This window comes from Anopheles coluzzii (genome assembly GCF_943734685.1).
Source record: "Anopheles coluzzii chromosome X unlocalized genomic scaffold, AcolN3 X_unloc_26, whole genome shotgun sequence".
Classification (NCBI taxonomy): domain Eukaryota; kingdom Metazoa; phylum Arthropoda; class Insecta; order Diptera; family Culicidae; genus Anopheles; species Anopheles coluzzii.
The window spans coordinates 5001-12500 of record NW_026054454.1 but is presented as its reverse complement, the minus strand read 5'-3'; the positions used below and the strand labels follow the sequence as shown (position 1 = coordinate 12500).

Genomic DNA, 7500 nt, shown 5'->3' with positions numbered 1-7500 from the left:
TCCGGAAGCCATGCTGCCTGTCTGACAGCCTCACCGCAGCAGGATCTTCCAGGTGGTTGTGAAGTCTGTTTAGAATGAGCTTCTCCAGCACTTTCCCTAAGGCATCCAGCATGCACAAAGGTCGGTATGACCCGCTGCTACCCGGTGGTTTCCCCGGCTTGGGGAGCAGTACCAACCGCTGTCGTTTCCATGGTGCTGGAAATGTAGCCGTTTCCAGACAGCTTTGGTACAACGCCTGGAAAACGTCCGTGTACGCAAGGATTGCAGCCTTGACAGCGGCGTTCGGAATTCCGTCAAGGCCCGGCGCTTTTTTGTTCGGCATGGTGCTAGCTATCAGACGGAGTTCCGGGATCGTGACTTGGGTCCATGGAGTCTGCTGGTCTGCAGGCTGTTCCTGTTCTTCCTCGGAACTGATGCTGGGCCAGTTGAAGGGCGGATGTTGCGGGAAAAGCTCTGTAACGATGCTTTCAAGCCTCGCTCTCTCCGTCTCGGGTGGGGCCCTTCCACCGCGAAGACGGGAGAGGACTACTAAGTACCCGGCTCCGAAAACGTTTTCCTCCGCAGCATCGATCAATTCCTGGAAGGCAGCCTTTTTGCTGGCACGTATAGCTCTATCCAGCTCAGCTTTAGCTGTTCTGTATTGGGCTGCAGCCAGACTTCGGTTCTGGAGATCACTTGTCTGCTGCATGCGATCTCTCGTCTGCTCGCAGTTCTGCCTAAGCAGAGCAATCAGTGGCGTCCACCAGTAAACGTCCCGATGAGGGTCGGGGAAAGACGACGTCATCCTTTGCATGGTTTTCTCGCAGGCCGATATCATTGCCGAGATCATTCCCTGGTGATTGACTGCCTTCTCTCGGAATCCCTCGCCATGTAGCGTGGCCAGGAAATTCTCTTTCGAGAACTGTTTCGTCTTAAATCGCGTGCCTGCATGTTGAAAACGCTCTCGCTGGCCCCGTTGACGTGACTGTCCTTGGTTACGCTGCTGGTCTGCTGACGCTGGGCCTACCGAATAGGTGATATACCTATGGTCAGATCGCGTGTCCGTGTTTCTTACCAACCAAGTGCTCGGCTGAGCTATGGACGAGCTGGCGAAGGTCACGTCGACAACGCTGGCAGTCGCCACACCGTTTCCAACAAAGGTTGCCACATTCCCTCGATTCATCAGCAGCAGGCCCAATTGCTGGGACGCCTCGAGCAGTACTTCCCCACGCTCATTGCTGCGTCGGCTTCCCCACTCCTCATGCCAAGCGTTAAAGTCTCCGGCAACTACTACCTGAGGGTGGGATTGGGCTTCCAATTCAATTGCTTCAACGAATTCCGCAAATCCTTCCCGCGACAGGCTGGGTGGCGCGTAGCAGCTTAGGAAGGTGATGCCACCCACCTTGGCAGCTATAAGGCCTGGAACATCACTGCTCCATTGTCCTTGTAGAGGGTATCGTCCTGTGGCCACGACTGCCACCTTTTTGGAGGCATCAACTGCCCATCTTGGGTTGTTCTCGGGTGGTCGATACGTGTGGGAAAGAACCAGCACGTCCACTTCCATTTGTCGGGCGGTTTGCAGGACCAGATCTTGGGCGATCCTGCCTCCACCCAGGTTCACTTGGAGGACTTTTAGCTGCGTCATTGGATGGCCGACCGATCGCATGTCCGGTCCCCGATAACATGGGGGCCATCGCATTTGCCGCAGCGTATTTCTTCCATGCATGTACCAGCCTTGTGACCTTCCTGTCCGCAACGGATGCAAACATTTTGTCGGTCTACAGGTGACCGACAATCGCGGGCGTTGTGGCCGTGCTCAAGGCATCGGTAGCAGCGAAGATGCTCTTTGGGTGTTGCAGGAGCCATCTTCACTCTGGAAATGCAGAAGCCCAAGCGAAGCTTCGTACCATCCAGCGCTTTGGCGGCCTTGGCTGGCAGACGGACGCGTGCCCGCTGGGTGCCATCCGGCATTGTCCTAATGCTCGTTGAGACGATGCCTGCCCCACCCTCGATCTTGTTTTCAAGGAGAGCTGTAAGCTCTTCCTCCTTGGCTAGGGGGTCGATGTCGTTTACTACCAAGGCCGCCATTTCCGTCACGTGTCGACAAGTTCCAGCCTCGCCGATGATCGTTCGGATCTGCTGGAGAATTAAGGTCGCGTTTGCGGATCTAGCAAGCGTCAGTCGTAGCAACGCCTTATCTGTGCGCCGGCCCATGATGATGAAATCCTTTAACTCCTTATGTGTGCCATTATCGTCAACGGCTTTACGGATTTTCAAGGAGACGCTCTCGAAAGTCTCGTTCTGACCAGGAGAGATCTCTATCAGACAGGGATAACTGGCTTGTGGCCGCCAAGCGTTCATAGCGACGTGGCTTTTTGATCCTTCGATGTCGGCTCTTCCTATCATTGTGAAGCAAAATTCACCAAGCGTAGGATTGTTCACCCTTTCAAGGGAACGTGAGCTGGGTTTAGACCGTCGTGAGACAGGTTAGTTTTACCCTACTGGTGTGTGCTTATAGTCGCTATCTTAACGGAATTCCTGTGCAGTACGAGAGGAACCACAGGTACGGACCACTGGCTCAATACTAGTCCGACCGGACTTTGGTATGACGCTACGTCCGCTGGATTATGCCTGAACGCCTCTAAGGTCGTAGCCAATCCGAGCTGATAGCGCTTCTCAAACCCATTAGGTGTTCGGAAGCTAGCGGGCCTAACAACCCTCTGAGATCCGTTGGAGTCTGCGTCTGCAGCCCGGCGTCTCATCCCGCTATACCTAGGCCGCAACGAGTGGAGTTCGCTGCACGTGTTAGTACCGTAACTGGGAACGCCGTTGGCTTGAGCTCTGCCCAACGTGGATATACCTAGTTTCGACACCTATCAACCGCCCGCAAACGACGGGACTTCAGGCTGGGAGCTGCGAGTTGTAGAGATGCGTTCGCATCGATCCTCTCAGGCGACCCATGCTTGGTGGTTTGTCCGTGTGCCCCTTCCTCGATGTGCGCAAGCTCGTCTTGGTCTGGGGACCACGTCGACACAGGGGATACTTTTGTGAGAGCAAGAGTGTACTTAGTTGAGTGTAGCAAGGGATCGCGTGCCCCTTCCTCGATGGCATAACGAACCATCTTGGTCTGGGGACCGTGGTACCGTGCTCTGGTGAAGCTTGGTGCGTGCTCTTTCCTTGTCAGACGAGTGACTTGACTTGGTCTGGAGACCGTTCCTTAACACTAGTGGACAAGAGCTGGCTACTTCCGTGTCAGACGAGTGACTTGACACGGTATGGAGCGGAACACGTAACACTAGTGAGCTTGTCGGCGTGCCTCCTTCTGGACTTGATTGTCTTGATGTGAGAAACGTGCCGACCAAACCAGTAAGCTTACACACATGCTCGTTACAAGTTGTATAAGTTGATCCGTTTGGGCCGGTTGCCTTGCACATGATGGTGTTGTAGACCATGTTCGGTTAACACGTTGTGTGTCGAGGTGGTCGGCCTTGGTAGTAGGATGTCTTGTGCATGTGACGTGTTGACCTGGTTTGGTCGATGTGTCGTCGTGTACGAGATGACCTACTTACCCGTCAGTTGTCCAAGTTGTGTCATGTGTTGACTTAGTTGACGTGTCATGTGCATGGATGATTGGCGTACGGGTCATGTATGGTGCACTTGCTTCAGTTGAAGGGATGTACTAGTACAGTTATATTAATTGTTTATTTCACGATCTGGTCTTTTGGCTGGATCGCGAAAAAAACGCTAAGTCCCAAATCTTGAACTCGAGAGGAGAGCGCTGATGACAACCTTTTGGACTGGAGCTCCCTAGAATTCGGCTTTTTCCTACTTTAAAGGGATGCACTGTTGTATGTATTGTTTATTCACGATCTGGTCGTTGGATTGGATCGTGGAAAAAAAACGCTAAGTCCCAGATCCTGAACTCGACAGGAAAGCGCTGATGGCAAACATTCTGACTGGAAGTTCCTAGAAATCGGCTTTTTCCTTATTGGCATTATGTGGCACGTTTATTGTGGCTAGAACATTAATTATCCACCAAATGGCACCAACGCTTGGCGAAAGTCTCGAAACACTCCTATCCCGACGCACCAGCAACCGCAACACGATGCAAAATAAATTGCACGAGCTACTGATACTTGTACCATGCACGGTACACGGTACCAAAATATACCCCTGAAAGTGTGCAATTTGGTGCTATTCTAGGAAATTTGTTTGGGGAAGCCTAGCTACGCGTGTCGCACGTTGCATGGTCGTCGATCAGAGGCATGCAAAAGCACCTATCTAGGGGAATTACTTTACGTTCTAGTAGCAAGATCGATTTTCCGGTCTAGCACGGCAGTACGCCTGCATGCATACACTCCATGTACCAAAAATGTATCAACCTAGGCGTTGCTCAGTAGCTTTTGGCGGCACATGTAAAAAGTACTCGAGTTCAGATTCTTGGAACTTTGCGTATTGTTCAAAACTTATAACGAAAACTAAATTATAAATGGGTAAAAGGCTAGGCGTTTCTCAGTAGCTTTTGGCGCCACGTGGCAAAAGTATTCGAGTTCAGATTTCTGGGACTTAGCGTATTTTTCAAACCTGATAATGAAAATTGAAGTACAAATGGGGCATAAGCTAGGCGTTGCCCAGTAACTTTTTTCGCCACATGGAGGAAGTAGTCGAGCTCCAATTTCTGGGACGTAGCGTATTTTTCAATCATAATAAACCAAATCAAACATAAAAATCATGAAACTTACACCACGTCCCTAGGTTGTGCACAAAACGTAACGATAAAGTGCCGGCGAGGTTAGAGGTGCACCAAAATTGTGTACCGATTAGGAAAAGTACTCTATGTTGCTATGACTTGGGTAAAAAGTGTTGATTAACTGCTGGTTACGATAGACAGTTGCTTATCGTACACATCGCAAACGAACACCCCTTAGTGAGCAGTAGCAGAAGTCGATGGAACAAAGCGAATGCATTACAAACTGATCAAGTAAAATAAGGAACGCTACGTACTAGGACTTCTTTCCAAGAATGGTGTCCGCGACGGGAGGGCAAGCGTCCTTCCCAGGTTTCCCTAGTAAACCTTGTATGGTAAACATACCCAAGCGTGTCCGTAAGCACGCAACGATAGTCACGAACGAGCACATACCTAGGGAAAGTACTCTACGTACTAGGACTTCTGTCCAAGAATGGTGTCCGCGACGGTCGGGCACTGTGACGCAATTACCAAATCCTAGAATCGTACAAGCAGTGTGTACAAACATAAACATTAACGCGTTCGCTCGGGCTGCGCCGTCCGTGTTGAACACAAATGCGGGTGATTATATGAGTGGATGGACAAAAACATGCGTGGCGAAGACAATTTTCTGCACGATGTGCACATAGCTCATTTCGTCGTCCCGGGCGAATGGAAAAACACAAAAATCTCGAGTATCTTTCTAGGTTTCTGTTATAAAAGGGCAGGCCAAAAGGTGACCGGTTGAGATGAGCATTTTAAGCATGCAAGCACTTAATTGCAACTTTTCCTACAAAAACTAGGTACGTACACGTAGATTGTATCAACATGGACATCCATGATTGCGTACGCCCGGGCTGCGCCCTCCGTGTTGTACTTTCCCTGATTGGTACACAATTTTGGTGCAAGTGTACCAACATCGACATCTATGAACGCGTACGCTCGAGCTGCACCCTCCGTCTTGTACTTTCCCTGATCGGTACACAGTTTTGGTGCACGGCTATCCCGAAAGGCAACTTGTACCAACATCGACATCCATGAACGCGTACGTAGCGTACTTTCCCTGATCGGTACACAATGTTGGTGCACGGCATAGGAAATGGGCTTAAAATGGTCAAACTCAATCCATTTCCACTAAAGATAGTCAATAACAGCTGTGCCGATGAAGTAGGGCACGATGCAAGTCAATGTTATTTAATGAATTACATGTTCACCATACATTTCAGTACAAAATTGCTCGGTCAGACCTACAAAGTGCTATATCTCGAATACTAAACGTCGCAGATGGGTGTCGTAGAACAATTTTAAGTTCGTCTAACGATTCTACATCCGATTCTGGATAGTGGTTTTTCGACCACTTTTCAACATTTTGTGACACCCCGAACCTAGGGGCAGCTCCCTAGCTTTTTTCAAAAATGTGCACCGAACGGGCCAGAGAGCTCGAGTAGTCGAAAATTTTTTTTTTGCTAAAACCCCTCAAAACGTGTCAGGAACGCACCCTAGATGATGAAAAGTGCAACCAGAACGTCAATCGACAACATGCCCGGGGGTACAAATTTGCTCTACGCGTCCCTAGGTAGGGTACTTTTTCATACAAACATCAAAGTGTACGGTGCACAAAGTGCGCGGAACAAAAATTGCTCGGTCAGACCTAGGACGGGCCATATCTCGAATACTAAACGTCGCAGATGGGTGTCGTAGAACAATTTTAAGTTCGTCTAACGATTCTACATCCGATTCTGGATAGTGGTTTTTCGACCACTTTTCAACATTTTGTGACACCCCGAACCTAGGGGCAGCTCCCTAGCTTTTTTCAAAAATGTGCACCGAACGGGCCAGAGAGCTCGAGTAGTCGAAAAATTTTTTTTTGCTAAAACCCCTAAAAACGTGTCAGGAACGCACCCTAGATGATGAAAAGTGCAACCAGAATGTCAATCGACAACATTCCCGGGGGTACAAATTTGCTCTACGCGTCCCTAGGTAGGGTACTTTTTCGTACAAACATCAAAGTGTACGGTGCACAAAGTGCGCGGAACAAAAATTGCTCGGTCAGACCTAGGACGGGCCATATCTCGAATACTAAACGTCGCAGATGGGTGTCGTAGAACAATTTTAAGTTCGTCTAACGATTCTACATCCGATTCTGGATAGTGGTTTTTCGACCACTTTTCAACATTTTGTGACACCCCGAACCTAGGGGCAGCTCCCTAGCTTTTTTCAAAAATGTGCACCGAACGGGCCAGAGAGCTCGAGTAGTCGAAAAATTTTTTTTTGCTAAAACCCCTCAAAACGTGTCAGGAACGCACCCTAGATGATGAAAAGTGAAACCAGAACGTGAAACGACAACTTTGTTGGGGGTACCCTTTTTACTCTACGGGCCACTAGCTTAGGCGCGCCAACAGCGCTTTCCTCTCGGGTTCCCATTTTTTGCCCTCCTGGGATTATGATCATTTACTCATTGCCTACTATAGGGAAGGTACCTTGCTCCGAGGTCAAAAATGAAGATTTCACCAAATCGTAGTTTTAACCTCTATTTAGTCGTAGGAGCATGGTTTGCAGTGTCCGTGGGTCATATAAGCCCCCGTTTGGGTCATACGTCCCCTCCCCGATGAAAATCGTCATATGACTATAGGCCGAACTTATGAAGCAAAAGTGGTGTCTGGTGGGTTCTGCCGATGATCTTAACCTATGATTTTGAGTTTCCACTCTTTCAAAACGTTTCCTGGAGCAGTACATCACGGGTCTACGGACCCAAAGACTTCGTTGCGATGGTTTCAAGCATAAAAGTTGTAACA

The 7500-nt window shown here is 49.4% G+C and overlaps 1 pseudogene; it reads left to right on the top strand.

The window, feature by feature from the left end:
• The window catches only part of LOC125907834 (large subunit ribosomal RNA), an 8561-nt pseudogene extending 5606 nt beyond the window's left edge, over window positions 1-2955 (top strand).
• Window positions 2956-7500: the final 4545 nt, after the last annotated feature.